This window comes from Coffea arabica, chromosome 4c (assembly GCF_036785885.1).
Source record: "Coffea arabica cultivar ET-39 chromosome 4c, Coffea Arabica ET-39 HiFi, whole genome shotgun sequence".
NCBI lineage: Eukaryota > Viridiplantae > Streptophyta > Magnoliopsida > Gentianales > Rubiaceae > Coffea > Coffea arabica.
In genome coordinates, this window is record NC_092316.1 from 15,518,305 (window position 1) to 15,537,668 (window position 19,364).

The 19,364-nt window shown below is 35.9% G+C and overlaps 1 long non-coding RNA gene across 1 annotated transcript; it reads left to right on the top strand.

Moving 5' to 3' along the window:
* Window positions 1-333: 333 nt before the first annotated feature.
* LOC140005309 (uncharacterized) lies at window positions 334-6,114 on the top strand. Its single transcript, XR_011813105.1, has 2 exons — window positions 334-896; window positions 978-6,114. It is a non-coding gene; the product is annotated as an uncharacterized lncRNA (long non-coding RNA).
* Window positions 6,115-19,364: the final 13,250 nt, after the last annotated feature.

The window sequence follows — 19,364 nt, forward strand, 5'->3', positions numbered from 1 at the left end:
TATAAACTTATCTACCTAACCTAAACTCCCATTTATCTTTTCCACTTCCTATTTGGTTGGTAGGTTTTTAGAGTTGTAAGATTAAATACCTTAATTAATTTAAGAGTTAATCTTATATATACTGTTAGTGTGTATACTATTACGGTTAGATGCATGATACATATGTAAAATTTGAATTTTAAATTCAAATTTAGATTAGTTGTCATATATTTAACGGTAATAGTGTATACACTAACAATATGTAGAAGATTAATCCTTAATTTAAATAGACATTGTATTGTTTACTTTCTTTTCAATCTGATTCCGATTTTTTCTCCTACAATTAGAAGAAGATTGAGTTAGGTTATGAAATGTAATTTTGTTGAGCTAGTACATGCAATTAGGATCAGTAAAATTGCAATTGAACTGGTTGGCTGGTCCATGGATACTCCTATGTCCAGGTATTTCTTTTGCCTTTGATTCTTCACCATTCGAAGTTTTATTTTTTTTCTTTGGTTCTACACTCTTATTCTTGACTTTATTGCTCCCTTCTTTTACTTGACCGTCATCACTCAATCAACTACCTCTTTGACTTGCCTGATGATAGAAGAACTCGTAAAACTCAAACTTGCTGTCTCAATGGCAGCCACTGAGCTTGTTACCGTTTCTTAGGAAACATCTTCCACTGATTCCAAGAGGACATTTACTACAAATATTGAAGCCAGTGATTCCTTAGGTTCCGGTGGAGAGGACTTCAAGGCAGCTGACCCCAAAGGACAAGACTCTGTTATCGTTAATTCTTCTAGCGCCCTCAAGTGCTAGTGGTGGGAGACATTGCTGGGAACAACGTTGAGGATGCAACAATTTTGGCCATAGCCAAATCTTATGTTGCACTTGCCTCATTTAGGCCTCCTTAGGTTTGTTATTACTCGCCATCCGTCTTGCTATTGTCCCCGTCTTTTCCATTATCTCCATCTTACTTTGTTTCCTTATTTCAGATTCCATCGACCAATGCTATCACGACCAACGTTAGGGTACCAGTACTGTCCTCTCTACTTCTACTTTCATTTCGTCTCCTCTACCACTGAGCTCACTTTCTATTCTTATCCAAGTTCTCTCTTCCATCTTTGCTTTTGCTTTTGCTTTTGCCAGCTCGCTAACCGTTCATCTTACTCAATCAACAACCCACATCATGACGTTTCCGATTGCTATGGCTCCTCTTACCATATCTAACCTTCCTCCCATGGACAACTTTCCTTTCTCATCAGACACCCTTTAAGGCGTCATGCCCATCTTGCTAAGTATTACCATCCTTTGGTTTTTGGCATCAATGACTTGTCCACCTACTTGTTTTTGGTCATGCCCATTAAACTAAGGAACCGACCAAACTGTTACTGCTTGATTATCAGTTTTTGGTTAATTCAGTAATCATCAAACCATTTTGACCCAATCTTGAGTATTGTATAGGTAATTCGGCAGTTGTTAGTTACCAATCTTGAGTATTAGAAGGAGTTAGTTATTGATGACTACCAGTTGTTACTAGTGAACTATAAAACTGGAGCCCACTGATGTATGGGGGATAACGAAAATTATGAAGCATTTCTGTTTCCTTCTCTCTCTGATCTCACTCAATCCTCTCTTACTCTGAATTCTCAATTCTCTTCTTAATCTCTTCTTCCCTTTTTCAATAATCTCACCATTATTCAATTCCTTGAGCTCAAGAGCTTGACAAAATTGGTATCCAGAGCTATTGATCCTTGGTTCTAAACGGCAGAGAGCATAAGATTCGAGACACTAGAAGAACAAGTTAAAAGGCAGGAAATCAGGCTTCCAGAAATAATGGAATCTGTGCATTCTTCACAATCTGCATAGCAACAGATCAGAAATGAGATAAAACAAGAATTGGAGGAAAATAATAAGAGAATGGAGCATCTGGTGGTTGGAATGGAATAGAACTTCAGTTCCTTTATGGAACAGAAATTCAACTCCCTCGTGATGAAGATGATGTCAAGAAAAGAGAAAATGGGGGAAGATGATGAGAAAAAAGAAGATTGGATCAGATTTCATCGTTGCCAACCCCACCAAGCCACTTAAGACTGCAACCAGAATCTGAACTTCAAAGAACCTTCAAGAAGGAGATGAGTAAGTTCCAAGTTCCAAACCCTCCTAAGATTGATTTACAAATTTTTTCTGGGGAGAAAGAGTTTGGTTGCGTAAATGTAATAAGTACTTTTTGAATCATCAAATTCCTGATGAACAAAAGTTAGAAGTAATTGAGATGCACCTGGATGGAAAGGCTAATAGGTGGTTTCAAGGGGTCAAAATTAAAAAACCCAATTTGGGTTGGGAACAGTTCCGAGAATTATTGTGCAGCAGATTCAATGATAGAAATTGTATGGATGTTGTTTAGGGGTTTAATAAACTGCAACAGGAAGGCAATGTTGAAAAATATCAGGAAAGATTTGAGGAATTAAAACCATTGATGATGATTAGGAATAAAAATCTTGTTGAGAATTATTTCATTTCCAGTTTCATAAGTGGTTTGAAGGAGGAAACTAAACCAATAGTGAGAATGCTAAAACCAAGAACCTGGTCCGAGACCTTTGAATTATCACAATGGCAAGAATACTCACTCAATGTCCGAAGTAAGGGCACTAGGAAAACTCAGAAGGTGGTTGCAGAACATAAGTTTGGAATGATCAGATCCACAGCAACAACTGCAATGGAACGTAATATGTACAAGGTGCCTTTTGCTAGCACTTTCAAGATTCCAAATTCAAGAGTCATCAGGATGATTCTCGAGACCCAAGAAATTCAATATAGCAAAAATAATGGACTGTGTTTCAAATGTGGGAAAAAATATGGATTGGGCCATCAATGTAAGTTGGGACACTTAAATTTCCTGATATGTGAAGAAGAGGAGGAGTCTATATTTGAAAATGCATTAGGGGAACAGGATGAACAGATTGGAAATGTTGGTCAGACTATGAACATGTCTCTTTTTGCCTTATTTGAAGCACTTAAAAGGAAGACAATTACACTGACTGAAAAATTGGATAATGAAGAAGTTCTGATACTGTTGCGATACAGGAAGTTCTAATAGCTATATCAGTAGTGAATTATTTATTGGAATGGATATAAATTACCAATTAGTCAGCCCTTTCTCTGAGATTGTGGGAAATGGAGTCTGCATAACCAGCAAGGCCATATGTCCAAATGTAATTTGGGGAATTAATCAACACAAATTCAGATTTGATCTCAAGGACATGGAATTGAGAGGCTGGGACATCATATTAGGAGTAGATTGGATGGTGCATTTCAGTCCTATTACATTTGATTTCCATCAATTAAGGATTTCTATGTACCATGAAGGAGAGGTAATTCACTTGCAAGGTAAAGCAGAAGATTGTGACATGGACTTAATCAGGGGAAAGGATTTGAGGCATTTCATTGAGTATAAAAGGTAGACAAGCATAACTATGGATTCCAAAATTAGTGAAAAGAAGGTTGAATGCCCTGTACCTGAAAAGATACAAGAACTTCTAAGTGAATTCGATGATGTATTCCACTGAAACCAGAAGCATGACCATTCAAGTCAAAACCTTGTAGATATCCTTATTTCCAGATTGAAAGACAGATTACTGAGATGCTAAAGAGTGGGATAATTAAACACAGCAACAGCCCTTTTGCTTCACCTGTGCTGCTGGTTAAGAAAAAGGAAGGCACTTGGAGATTTTGTGTAGATTACACAAAGCTAAATGAAATCACTATCAAGGATAGATATCCCATACCTAATGTTGATGAGTTACTTGATGAGTTGGTAGGAGCTATGTTCAAAGCCAGTGTGGATTTGACAGCAGGATATCACATGATCAGAGTAAAATCTCAAGACACTTACAAGACAGCCTTTCAGATTTATTGTGGACGTTATGAGTTTCTTGTTATGCCATTGGGGATAACAAGTGCCCCAGCTACTTTTCAAGCATTAATGAACCAGGTATTCTAACCCTATTTGAGAAGGTTTGTTTTGGTTTTTTTTAATGATATACTGGTATACAGTCCCATACTGGAGTCCCATGCACAACATATAAGGACTATGTTGTCTGTCCCGAGAGAAAACCAGTTATATGGTAAGAAATCTAAATATTGCTTTGCCCAATAGAGGATAGATTATCTGAGACACACCATCACTGATGAAGGTGTCAGTAAGGATTAGTGAAAAGTAAACAACATTATGCAGTGGCCTGAACCAAAATCAGTTAAGGAACTGAGGGGATTTTTAGGACTGACAAATTACTACATGAGGTTTGTACAATATTATGGTCTTGTTTGTAAACAACTCACTGAATTGTTAAAAAAAAGAGGGCTTTAAATGGAACTCAGATGGTCAGAAAATTCTTTGACCATCTTAAAAAACTCAAGTGTTCAGCCCCAATTTTGAAACTACCAGATTTTCAGAAATCTTTTGTCATTGAAACTGATGCTTGTGGAGGGGGGAATTGGAGTTGTACTAATGCAAGATAGTCATCCTATTTCATTTTTAAGCAAGGCCCTGTCTATTAAGAACTTGGGACTATCAGTCTATGAGATGGAACTGCTTGCTCTTGTCATGGCAGTTACTAAATGGAGGCATTATCAGGTTGGCTATCACTTAATCATAAGGACTGATCATCAATCATTAAAATATCTTTTGGATAAAAGAATTGAACACTACAATCCGGCACAAGTGGATGACAAAATTGCTTGGGTTGGATTGTGAGATGCAGTACAAAAAGGGGGCAAAAAACATGGTAGCAGATGCTTTATCTAGAAGGCATAGAGAAATTGAAACAACTTCAGGAGAAGGGTCTTGCCTTGCTGTTTCAACTGTTAGACCTAGTTCAATTGAAGAATTACAAAAGAGTTATGAAACAGATACCTACTGCCAGGAATTAATGGCCCAGTTACAGTTGGACCCCAATTCTCAAGGACCTTATTCACTGGCTGATGGACTATTAAAGTAGCAAGGCAAATTTTATGTTAAAAAATGCTAATAGTATCAGAACTCAGCTTATTAAAATCCTACATGCATTCGCATTAGGTGGTCACTCAGGGGAAAGAAATTGCTGGCAAAGGACCAAAACCTTATTCCACTGGTCAGAAATGAAACAGGATGTGATAGCATTTGTGCAATACTGTGATGTCTGTCAGAGAAACAAATCAGAAAACATTCCTTATCCTAAGCTATTACAGCCTATACCAGTGCCAAAACAAGCATGGTCCCATATCTCAACGAACTTCATGGAAAAATTACCCAAATCTGAGTCATACCTTGCATGGATACAAACTTGTGCCTGGCCATATCTGGATTCAGTCGTACCAACAGCTTCACACATGCTTCAGGAAAGGAACAGGCCAATAGCATTAAGAAGCATTTGAATAGAGCTCAACAGAGGATGAAATACTTTGCAGACAAACATAGAACTGAGAGGAGTTTTTCTGTGGGAGATTGCGTGTTTTTAAAGCTTCAACCATATAGACAACAAACAGTGGCTATTAGGAAATGTTTATAGCAATCAGCCCAGTACTCCTTTACAAGTGGAGGAAAACATTGGCATGTGCCTTACAAATTGAAGTTACCAGCAGGAACAAGATTGCATCCAGTTTTTCACGTGTCCTTGTTGAAAAAGAAATTGGGACCACTACAAGATAGCTCTCCTACGTTGCCAGAATTGAATGAACAAGATCAGTGTCCGCTGGAACCTGAAGCTATTCTTAAAGGAGAGTCATCCTTAGGGAGGGCAAACCAATTATCCAATTTATGATTAAATCACTTGAGCTACGATGAAATTCCATGGGAAGACAAGTCCTTCATTGAGCACTAGTTTCCTGAGTTCAAGACTTGAGGACAAGTCTTTTTCTAAGGGGAAGGCATTTTCCGGATAAGAAGAATTATTGTAATTGAGGTGCCAAATTGTAATAAATTCTGGATTGTAGTAGTTATGAATTATGTGAAAGTTAGGACGTTACTCGTTAGTTGAGCTATCAGAAGGAGTTAGTTATTGATAACTACCATTTGTTACTAGTCAACTATAAAACTGGGGCCCACTAATGTATGGAGGATAACGGAAATAATGAAGCATTTCTCTTTCCTTCTCTCTTTGATCTCACTCAATCCTCTCTTACTCCGAATTCTCATTTCTCCTCTTAACCTCTTCTTCCCTTTTCAGTAATCTCACCATTATTCAATTCCTTAAGCTCAAGAGCCTGACGCCTTGCTGAATTCTGATCCAACTTGATGACCGTAGCCTTAAATTTTTATTCTTATCTAGTGTGGATCGGCGATAAAAAGATCATACGCCTCTGAGAAAGACGAGATTTTTAAATTAAAAGGATCAATCTTTTCTGTGGCGTCCTACACTAGGTCTGACTAACAATTGCCATAAAAAATATCAAGGTAAGAAAGGAAGGAAAAGTTTCCTTATCAGATGTTTGGGAGATTTTCATGAAATAGAAAAGAGAGAAAAGAAATAGATTTAGAAGGATAAAACTTGTGCTAAAGTTTAAAAAAATTTTCCGACCAAATTCAAGCGAGAAATGAAAGAAACTCGTTGAAAGCCTACTAATATATTTTAAATATCCATCTTGCCCTTAAATAGCTATTGCATGAATTTGTATTGATTTATATGCTCAAAATCATTCCATTTCTTTTCAAAATTCCTAAACAACATTATAATCACTTTTCTTCTCTTTGTTTCTTTTCTTCTCTCTCATAATTTAAGTTTTCTCATCCTTTACTTTTTACCTAAACCCACAAACTAGCTATTAGGAAAAACACTCAATCAAAAACCTAGAGCCCTTTTATTCTAAATGGTATTGAAGTTGCCTTTAGGGCCAAGGGTCTATGAATTGGGAGTCCAGCCTTAGGTAATAGGATTCATTCTTTCTTCCCCAACCATTGTTCTTTATCATCAAACTAAAGATTAAATTTCACTACTCTCTCTTTTAGATATTCTCATTCCTTGCTCAAGTTACATTTTACCTAGGATCTTGTAGACTCTCTCTCTCTCTCTCTCTGTGGGTATTATCATCTTGGGATGCTGGTAGGTGTTCTTCATCATCACTTTGCTTGGCACTCTCAACATTTAAGGGAACCTCTAATACTCTGTAACGTAACAAATTGAAATAATATATGGTTTTATGTTGGATTTTTTTCGACAATAATTAAACATATACATAACAGAGATAACTGGCCAATGGACAACCCTAATTACCTAATGAAACTTGACTGACTTGTTCCTTTTGGTGAAAAGACGAATGACACTTAAGCCAACAAAATAACGAGGCTAAGGTCATGAGGCGTAAGAGCAATTTAGCTCTTTATGCTGTCATAGTGCCAAGTACAAGAATTTTTTCTTATTCCTCTCATCAAGCAATATAGTTTCTCATACTTCGAAATTTCTCAATATGCTCCAGTCATCATAAATTCTTTGGAATTTTTGTTAATTTGGTCTATCATTAATTAGATAAAGACCTTCTGCATTAAAGAGTAATAAGCTAGCAAAATGGGACAAAATTGAGCTACCGCCAGTTTGACTAAGTTATGAGCAGTATAGCAAAGTACGGTAAAGTTGTAATAAATATTTGAGCAAATTGTCCAAATAGCCACTAAACTTTTAGCTTGGAATACTTTCGGTTATCTTACTATTAAAAAATTAAACTTACACACTAAACTCAATAAAGTCTACATTTCTAACCATTCTGTTTATTTTTTTTTTTTTAGTTAAAATTGATAGAGCACAAAACATGCACGAGCAAAATTATAGGTCAACCTAGCAAATTATTTTTTTGTTCCCTTTTTTCATTAGTTTTCCTTGTTCTTCTTAACCATTTCCTCTAGAAAACCCTAGATTTGCACCAAGAAAAAAAAAAACATGAACTGTCAAATTTAAATCTAGCTCTGTTAAATTCCTTTTTTTCTCTCATTGTTTACAGCTTAATTAAATCTATCTTGGTCGAAGTTAGAGAGAGGGATGTTTGGATAATTGGAAGAAATGAGAGATGGAAAGAAAACTCCACAGCAAAATTGTTTGGAAGCCTGAGAGGCATTCTCGAAGTTAAAATTGTTGCCACCCGAAACCGTTGAATTATGTGGTCATGAGCTAAGAGTAGGCATTGAACCTAACCTGATTTTGGAGTTATAGAACTGCTTGGTACTTTCTTTCTTGCAAAGCTTAATAGGAAAAATTCATGTGGGTTTTTCTCAAAGATCTCGTTAAAAAAAAAATGTCATTTGAAAAGAACTAAAAAAAAAATAATTAAACAATTGTTGAAGTAAATCTCTTCGAGAGTTACACAATTGCAGTGGATATGATGGCTGGAGCTGGTGATTGTGGGGCAAGTGTTGGGCATGTTGGGTTAGTGGTAGCGTCTATGAAGAAGAAGAAAATTTTTAAAAGCCAATTAAATTTTTACAAACTTGGTATTTGACTTGCAATAGAGTTGTGCTGACAAATTTATCCTTGATTTTGCTCGTGCCTCACTCCCCTTCTCGTTTCCGTCAAGTTTTTACAGTAGAAGCCAGATGTAATGGCAAGAAATATATGCTTTTTGTTGAGTTCAGCGGGTAGGTTTAAATTTTCAATAGTTGGAAGACCAAAAGTATACAAAGTTAAAAATTTAGTGGTTATTTGGATAATTTGTTCCAAATATTGAGGAGGAAGTGCTAATTGCCAATAGTCAAGGGGGCAAAATAGAATTAACCCTACCAAAATTTATTAGTAAGAAATGAATATTGTGAAAGCTTTATTGCACAGAAAGGTCCATATTATAAGAAGCAGAACAATGTAATATTTTTTAAATATTTTATAACTCTATGTAAATTTCTTGTACATCTTTGCAACAAAGGTATGATATTTTGTTATTGCTCATATGAGTCCCATATGTAATAATTGTATCTCTGTTGTTAAGTTTACAAGTAATTCATGTAAAGTTGCACCTTATTCATGTAGAGTTATTTGTGCCCTTGATCCATATTATGCTACCTTTTTTGAGTGACATCATACTACGTAATCGTGTGTAATAGCTAATTTTATACAGGTAATATAAGTCTTTTTTTTCTTTTTCTTTTTTTTTTGGGTGGAGCACGAGGCAACATAAGCCTTAACCAATGTTGTTGATTAGATACTTGACCTTTTTTCAAACCAAATGGATGTAACATATGTATCTTTAATTTTAGACATAACATGACCAGATGGATCCAGCCAATTTTCATCGGGTCCGTTTGAATTGCTTTTTTTTAGGAGTTTTTGAATAAAATTGTAGTGTGATAATTTGATACATGTGATATAAAAAGGTGATTGGATAATATATTCACGGAAAACGTAAAAAAAAATTTTACAAAAAAATCACAATCCAAACAAGCCGGATAAAAATTGGATATAACATATGTAAACTAGATTAAAATTATTGCTTTATTCAACATAAAGGTCCATATTATACGGAGCAGAATAATGTAACTTTTTTAAACATTTTATAATTCTATGTAAACTTCTTATATATCTTTACAATAGAAGTGTGATATTTTGTTACTGCTCATATGAGTTCTATATGTAATAATTGTATTTCTGTTGTTAAGTTTTATAAGTAATTTATGTAGAGTTACGTCTTGTTCAAAAAGTATTACATCGATCAGAACGATTGCTACTGACAACTGTTTGTGCCCTTAGTCCATATTATATTACCTTTTTTAGTGACATCATACTATCTAATAGTGTGTAATAGCTAATTTTATATAGGTAATATATGTCTTTTTTTTCTTTTTTTTTTTGGGTGGAGCATGAGGCAACATAAGCCTTAACCAGTGTTGTTGATTAGATACTTGACCTTTTTTCAGACCAAATGAATATAACATGTGTATCTTTAATTTTAGACATAACATGATCAGATGGATCCAGTCAATTTTTATGTTTAAATTGTTTCTTTAGGAGTTTTTGAATAAAATTATATTGTAACAATTTGATGCATATAAGATAAAAAAGATAATTTAAAAATGTGTTCGCGAAAAACTTTAAAAAATTTTTTGCAAAAAATCACAATACAAACAAGACCAATAAAAATTGGATATAACATATTACTAGATTAAAATCATTGCTCACCATTAATTCAACGTGAATCACATCGAAAACGTTGATTAGTAATTAATATAATCAACAGCTCTGCAATGATTGTGCATGTGGAGAAAGTTGATCAAAATGACCAAAGGGCAAAAGCAACCACTGAAAAAATAAAAATCACAGTACAAGAAGCGCACTGAAACAGACACTCTATCTCCATTTGACAGACAGAAGATTCAGAATCAGAGCAACAGGGAGATGGGTGTGAAGTCCTATGTGGTACAAATGGTGCCACTTGCAGCCATGGCGATGGTGGAATGTTATAGATGCAGTCTTATCCACACCGACCAAAGTAGCCATGTCCGAAGGAACGAGTCACTTTGTCTTTGTTGTCTACTCAAATGCTATTGCCACTTTATTCTCTCCCCTTTTTCCTTCATCTTTGAAAGGTGTATTTGACCTCTTTAATTTTCTCTTCCCATTCAAACAATTCGAGCTGATTTTCAAGATTCCATTTTCAGAAAAAATAGGCCACATCTCAATTTGTCTCTCCTGTGTAAATTTTTCCTCCTCAGCCTCCTTGGGTATGTATTTTTGAATCCAACTGCTACATTTTAATTTTCTGTCTTGTTATTGAAATGGGCTGCACTCTTTTTTCTTTGTTGCTGAATTTCTGAAATAAATTACGCTTTTGCGGGATTATTATTATGCAGAATTGTGTGTTTACTGATATAAGTTACAGCTCTCCCACACTTGGATCTGCAACGACCAACTTAATCCCAGCTTTTACACTTTTGCTTGCTGTTATCTTCAAGTATCTCCTCGACCCTTTTTTTTTTTTTTGTAAATTTCCCCCTTTAATCCCAAAGCCTTGCGGCTGTAAATTTTTGTTGGGAAGATACCCTTTTTTTTTTGTGTTGTAACTGGTACGAGTCAATTCTTTATTGGGATTCTTAGTTTTGAATCTCGTTAGGTATTTATGTATAAAACTTTTAAACAGACGAAGATAACGGGAAAACAAATAAGCTTTAAATATATAATGGGCTTGTTTGGAAGCTAGTTTTTTGGACAAGTTTTTTACCTACAAGTTTTTTAACAATTTTTGCTACAGGAACCCCAAAAAACTTTCTCAAAGTTTTTTACCTACACACTTCAAAATACCTAAAACACAAAAAAAATCCCCTTCCCCTTTTTTCTTCTTCCACCCCCATCCCAACCCACCACCACCGCCGTTTCTTCCCTAGCTTATTGACGGCTATGGAGATGCGTCTGGTCTTCTTTTTTTTTCTCTCATTTTTTTCCCTCTCCCCCTCTTCCTCCCCTACTTTCCTCCCCTCGTCTTTTTTTTCTCTCTGCGTCTCCCCCATTCCTCCCCCGCCTCTTTGTCAAAAAAAAAAAAAGAAAGAAAGAAAAGAAAGATGGTGAGAAGCGGGAAGGGGAACAGGGGGAGGCGGGAGGTGGCGGGGCAGAGGTGGTGGCGGGGGGAAGGGGTGGCGAGGCAGAGGGGGAAGGGGGTGGCGGGGCTGAGGGAGAAGGCGGGGGGAGGGGGTGGCGGGGCTGAGGGGAAAGGCGGGGCAGAGGGGGAAAGGGGGAGGGGAGTGGCGGGGCTAAGGGAGAAGGCGGGGGGAGGGGGTGGCAGGGCTGAGGGAGAAGGCAGGGGGAGGGGTGGCGAGACAGAGGGGGTGGCGGGGGGAGAGGAGGAGAAGGGGAAATGGAGGAGAGGGGTGGCGGGAGGTGGCAGAGGTAACGGGGAAGGGGGAAGGGGGAAGGAAGAAGAAAAAGAAGAAGAAGAAGAAAGAAAAGAAAAAGGAAAGAAAGAAAAAGAAAAAGAAAGAGAAAAGGAAAGGAAAAAAGAAAAGGAAAAAAAAATTTCACCTTACAAAAATTTCTACAAAATTTTTCTACTTACAAAAACTTCTACAAAATTTTTTCAAAAATTTCTGCAGTACACTACAGTAAAGTTTTAGACAAACTCTCAAAAAACTCAGATTCCAAACAGGTCCAATAATTGTCGGATTTTATCGAGTCATCTGGGCAAAGTCTATGATATTGTTCGTCAAGTTCTCTCCCGCGCGAGAGTTTCAAAATTTTCTCTCTATTGGGAATTGTGCCTTTTCTCCTTCTTTTGGGAGTTTGGGGATTGTGCCTTGTCTCCGTCCTTTGGGAGTTGAAGTTCCTGTCTGAAAATCTAACAAGCTTCTCTTGGGAATTGTGCCTTGTATTCTTCTTTTGGGAGTTGAAGTTCCTGTCTAAAAATCTAACAAGCTTGCAAAGCAATAAACAACACTGAAGCCCAAACATATGCGAATTAAATACGTAGAAGTGCGTCTGCTCAAACTCAGCATAAATGGGGCTCTTAAAGGCAAAGACAAAGATTCTCCCAGTTCCAATCCTGATTGGCCGATGGAGGGTGTAATAATCAGCAAAGAATTCCACTTTTCCTTCACTCTACCTTGATTTCAGCCTAGACAGATAGTTCAAAAATTATCACATGATAGATCTAGCCTAGTAGTTGAAGGACTCCTTTCTTCTAGCTTTATTTCTGGTTATTATTATAAACAAAAGTAGTAGCAAGAAGGTTTTTATTTTTTTAAAAAAAAGGTAGAAAGCTTTTTTTGGTTTTAGAGTCTGTGTTTTCTTAGCTATATAAACATACTTGTTTTCCCTATACTGTTGAGTTTTCTCAATGATGGCTTTCAACTAGACCAAGATGGAGAAAAACCTAGATTTCCCTAAATAAACCTCTATGCCTTTTGTCCTTGAACTATTTTGAAATATTCTGGTGTATGGTATTCCTAAAGGATCATTGAAAGGTGAGTTATAGCTAATGAACTCATAGAAATCTTGCAAAAATTTGCTCTATCCAACATGGAGATGGACGGAGCTGAAATTCATCTAGGAGATGTTGGACCTAGTGTAAAAGAAAGTGGGGAGAACCTGGTGAAAGAATGAAAAGAGAAAAGATAATTAACTTTGTTGGGGTAAAAATTTTTATCACTTTAGCTTTGGGATATCCAAAAGGTCTAAGAGTAGTGGAACAAGGAGCAAACCCTTTCCATTTTTCATCCCCAATGAGAAAGACAGGGACAAGATCCTAAAAAGAGATCCATGGATTATTATCAAATTTTGGTATAAAGACAATGGCTTGACGGATTTAAGGAGGAGGATGCAAAATTCAACATTACCCCACTATGGATTCAGGTATGGAGCTTCCTATATACTGGATATCTAAGGAAGGGGGAAAAAAGATAGCCTCAGTCTTTCAGGAAACTAGAGAAGTTGTAATACATCAACGACGAGGAAAGGAAGGTTGGCATATCAAATTACTGGTAATGATGGATATTTCTCTGCCATTAGTGAGAGGAACTGCTGTCAAACTGGAAGGAAAGGTGAAATGAATACTCTTTAAGTTTGAGAGATGTATTGATTTCTATTATGAATATCGAAGAATAGGCCACAGTGAAAGGAACTGCAAGGAAATAGTGCTAGTGGAAAAGCGTAAATTCGAAAACCAATTTGGTCCATGGCTTAGAGCAGGCAATGGTAAAAGATCACCCCAAAAAGAATTGAGAGAACAGGTTATAGCACAAGTTTCTTCAAACAAACAAAGGTGGGGCTTCAAAGATGGGGAATTGATTCAAAAATCAAATGGAAAGCAACTAATGAAGCAGGACAAACTAGCAAAAATGAGACAGAAACCAGTGTTTCAAGAAAAAATCTTCAAGCAAACATGGAGAAAATGTCATTTGGACAAAGGAAAAACAAATGAGGAAGAGTCCAACACGTGCAGACTTGACCAAAGAGGAAAAAAGGAACAAAAAAACAAATACTATGATGAAGCAATGCCTGGAGGAGAACAAGAATCAAGGTACAGAAAGGAATTTGGAACAAAGAAGCAAGGAAATGGAAGATGAAGAAATGCAGGCGGATGGGATTTTGGATGTCCAAGTGGTAAAGAGTAATCAAAAAACCACAAGACGGACCAGAAAGCAACTGAAATCACCTAACATCATCAAACAGCCTCTGAGAGAAATACAGAATAGTGTGAAAATATGGTTGATGTGGAGGTGGGAAACATGATAAAAAAAAAGGTTAGAGTGAAGACAATTCAAGAAAACTGTGCAGTTGCAGCAGAGGGGGTGGAGACCAACCTATTTTGGTCTCCAAAAGACAAATAAGGTTGCTGGTGGGGAATTGTCATGACAGGGAGCCCTTTACAATTCCTCAGCTAAAGGAGGCTTGCAACCTCCTCTCCCCAAATCTGATTTTCCTCTATGAGACTAAAAATAGACACCTTTTAAGGAAAAAGTAAAAAGACACTTGAGATTTGATGAATGTGTTATAGGTGAGTTTCTGAATAAAGTTAAGGGCATGACAGTTATGTGAAACAATGATTTCAAAGTGATTGAGATGCTAACAACTACTTTCATCATAGAAGTACACATTTTGGATCCAAAAAAATACATGGATTGGTGGTTTATTGGCATTTATGCTAGCACTGATAATCAAATCAAAAGAAACCAATGGAAAGTTATTGAAAGGAGGAAGGAACTGTGGGGTACCAGATGGATGATTGCAGGGAATTTTAATGGTATCACTTCAAATGAGAAAAAATGGGATGGAAGAAGAAGGGGGGAAGGAAGTTTCAGAGAGTTTAATGGTTTCATAGAAAATAATGAGTTTATTGACCTAGGCTTTGAAGGTAATCCCAAGACCTAGAGCAATCATTGGTCAGCTGAAGGGGAGATTAAACAAAGGTTGGAGAAAGCTTTTGGAAACAATGCTTGGAGTCAAATGATTGATAGAACTAGAGTCAAGCATATAGAAAATCTTAGTTCAGATCATAGTATGATTTTTCTGGATTTCGATCCTCAATCTGAAAAGAGGAAAAAAAGCATTTTTATTTGATAAAAGATGGTTGAAAAAGGATTGGATTGGCAGGTAATTAGAATGCTTGGGAAGAGGATCAGGATGGATCCTACATTTACAAAGTAACTAGAAAAGTTGCAAATTGTAGAGTGGCTATTTTGAAGTGAAAAGGCAATTTCCAAGAAAATGCCAGGCAAAGGATAGAAAGAACTAAAAAGCAGCTGGAGGAAATGACGAAGTCTGATTGCCACAACAAAAAAGATAGGTTACAGGAGTTGAAGACTCGGTTAAAAGAAGATTACAATGAAGAAGAACTTTTCTGGAACCACAAATCAAGGAGCCAAAGGTTGAAGGAAGGTGACAAGAGCACACACTTTTTTCCACTCTAGTTTAAAGGGTAGAAGAAGGAGAAATAAACTGCGGAGAACTCTTAGGGAGGACAAATCATAGGCCAACACAAAAGAGGAAATAGGTGAGGAGGTGGAAAACTACTTTAAAAATCTTTTCTGTAATAAGGGAATAGATCACTTGGATGTGATTCTTGAAGGAATACCACATATCATCACAAAGCAAATGACACTAGTCTTACCAAGCTTGTGGATGAAAAAGAAATCAAAGAAACCTTATTTACCATAAACCCAAATAAATCACCTGGCCCTGATGGAATGACACCACTATTTTTTTAAAAATTTTTGGCACATTGTCAAACTTGAAATCATCAAAGCTATTAGAAGCTTTTTTTCACTATAGTCTTATGTTGAGAGCTATGAATCACACCATTATTTCCCTGATCCCTAAGGTAGAAAGCCTTATATAGGTCAAACAGTTTGGGCCAATAAGCCTTTGCAATATTTTTTTACAAGATTATTTCTAAAATTCTTGCAAATAGACTAAAAAATGACTCAGAAAATTGTATTAGCAAAAATTCAAGCATAAAGTGGAAGACAAATTTTGGATAATGTTATTTTGTCTCATGAGTATATGCACTATCTCAAAAACAAAAGGCAAGGATCTCAAGAGTTTATGGCTTTGAAATTAGATATGCCAAAGGTTTATGATAGGGTGGAATGGAACTTTTTGGAAGCAATTATGGCAAAAGATGGGCTTCTATGATAAATGGATTAACTGGATTATGGCTTGCATCTCAATAGCTTCTTCTCTTTCAACATAAATGAAGAATCAAAAGGATATGTCATACCTACTAGGGGGATCAGGCAAGGTGATCCCTTATCACCTTATTGATTTCTCCTAGTTTCTGAAGGCTTCTCAAACCTACTAGCTGAAGCAATGAGGAATAAACAACTAAGTGAAATGAAAATAAGAAGAAATGGGCCCTCAGTCACTTATCTTTTTTTTGCTGATGATTCATTGATTTTTTGCAAGACAAAGACCAACCAAGCAAAAGAAGTAATGAGAATTCTGAAGATGTATGAACAAGGATCAGGTCAAATGATCAATCTGGACAATTCATCAATGATCTTCAGCAAGAACATGGAATAGGAAAAACAAAAGGAAATCTGCAGAAGATTGGGAAATATACAAGTGGTGAAACAAGGGAAGTACTTAGGATTGCCCATGGTAATTACAAGAACTAAGGAACAAATGTTTGGCTTCATCAAAGAGAACTGCTAGAGAACTATGAACAGTAGGAGGAATAAAATACTAAATCGAGTAGGAAAAGAGATTCTCATGAAAGCTATCACTGTGGTAATGCCAATGTATGCAACGTCATGTTTCAAGCTTCCAGTAAAACTGTGCAGAGACATAAATGCAATAATGGCAAATTCTAGTGGGGGGAAGAGAATGGAAAAGGAAAAATTCAATAGTGCTCCTAGAAAAAATTAACAACTAAGAAGGATAATGGTGTACTAGGATTCAGAAATCTTCAAAGATTCAATAAGGCACTACTTGGTGAATAGGTATGGAGGTTACTAACATGCCCAAATCTGCTGGCAAATTATTAAAACAAAGTACTATCCCAAAGAGTCAATACTGAACTGCAAAGTGAAGAATAATGTATCTTGGATACGGCAAACCTTAATGGGAGCAAGAGAAGAGCTAAATAAGGGAGCTAGAAAGAAAATTCGAAATAGGAGAAGCACAAGAATCTAGAAAAATGCATGGCTACAGGATTGCAGGGGTGGAAAATTAAATTCACCTAAGCCTTATGATTGCAAGCCTAACGAAGTGGAAGAACTGATCTCAGATTTTAGATGGAATACAACACTCATTTTCAAGACTTTTAGCTTAGAAGAAGTAAGGAAAATCCTTAAAATACCTATAAGCCTTGCAAGAAGGCCAGATAGCTATTTTTGGAGCCACAACAGCACAAAGCAATATACAGTCAGATCAACATATGAAGCAATGACTGGTGAGCAGAAACAATAGGAAAGAAAGGCCAACAATGAGAGAGAGACAAGCTTTGCAAGAGATAAAGAAAGGGCATGAAAACAATTATGGAAAATGAAAATCAAACAGAAACAAAAACCGTTCATCTAGAAATGCCTAAATCAAGTCTTGCTAGTTAGAGAAACTATTTTTAGAAGGATAGGAAAAGGAGAACTGATTTGCAAGAACTGTAGTGAGGAGGCTGAGACCATGGTTAGTGATCTCAGCTAAGCCCGATACAACTCAGCCGAGTCATAATTGAAACAAAGAGGACCGGTGTGTATCAATCCCCAAGTTATGGATATATCTATATCTGCGGTGACTCGCTTTGACTAGGCCGATACTAGCTGAGTCGAATTCGTGATACTTGGAATCGGCCCAAATCTCTGAATCAATTTGGAATTGACTCAGTAATCAAACAAAGGTAGACAAAAAATTTACAGAAACAGAGAGGTATTACCCCCACCATTTTAGATACAACAAATTGGAGCTACTCTAACACTTTACAATAGTAATTGCTTGCTATCACATCTCTATTGTTTCACCTCTTTTTTTAAACTTTTATTGAAAAATTGAACACCTAATAATTGAAATCAAACAAAACATGAACAAAAAGATTAGGAAAAGTGATCCAAAAAGTGAATGAAAATAACAAAAAAGTTACCACATCTAACTCAATTTTCCCAAACGAATTCAAAATCCTTGTAATAAGCACCAAGGCTTAAAGTTATCAAATGTCCTTCCCCTTATGCTTTATTCTTTTCTTTTTTAGCCACAAAAAGAAGGGAAAGGGGAAGGGCAAGATAAGGTATAGAAAGTAGAGTACAGTAAAGAATCAAGTAGCAAAGAAACATACTAGCAATTTTATCACTAATTTTTTTTCAATCGGAGTATCAAGCAGTGCATCGGGTTGTCTTGATTAAACCCATGATTCTCCTAGTGAGTTTGCTACTTCGAAATTAGGAAAGAATAGAGAAGTTATTGCTGAAATTATCATTGAAGTTTGAAGTGATTGAGTGGATGGTGGTCCTAAATTGGAGTGAGATTTGTTTCTGCCTTTTGTAAACATCATCAAGAGGAGAGAGAAGACGAAAGAACGAAAGGAACGACTAAAATTGGAGTGAGAAAAATGAAGCTAAAATTGGACTAGTTGGGCTTTTTCCAGTGGAGCCAAAGAAAGAAAAAAAAAAAGAACGAAAAATGAAAAGCTCTTAAAGTCCAAGTTTGGCCCGAGTAATTAGGGGATTGGACTCTTAATCTTAAGTTCAAGTATTAGGCCAAAAGGTTCGCATTTTCTTTCAAATTAGTTTCTCAATTTTAATTGTTTTTTAATTTAGTATTCAGATGTGATATTTACATATTTGTAAATTCATGTACTGCATTTTGGCATTTTTTTTATATAATCAAGTAAATGATTAAATTGATATTTGTATATTTAATATATTTATATAATATCGGTTGTATCTTATCTAAGTTCTAGTTGAGAAAACATAGAGTCATTATTTGGATATGTTTTAATGATCAGAAATGTAATTTATTTATTTCATATATCTCAATTATATTGGTTAAAATGATTTTTGATAAATTAATTAGAAAAAGGCATAAAAAAGAATTTAATTACAAGTTCCACTTAGTTAAACAAAAAAATTGAAATGGGCAAATTGTGAAAGTATAAATTATCTTGTATAATTAAACTTGATTGGAAAATTTTGAAATATTTAGATAATAAAAAAAAACTATTGTTATCTAAATAATGCATATTAACATGTTTAACATCACATCTACAATTATTTAACTAATGTAGGGACAGTGTAAAATGACTCCAAATCAAGACATTGGTTGAAATTGTGCTACCCAGTTGGTAATGACAGAAAGGTTACAAAGTGCAATTATTGTGGTAAAATTGTACACAAAGGAATTATAAGTAGGGGTGGGCAAAATTATCTGCTAATCCGAAAACCCGTCATATCCGATCCGATTTGAAAATTAGAATATCCTATTTTTATTATTTGATCAGGTCAAAAGAGAGTTGGG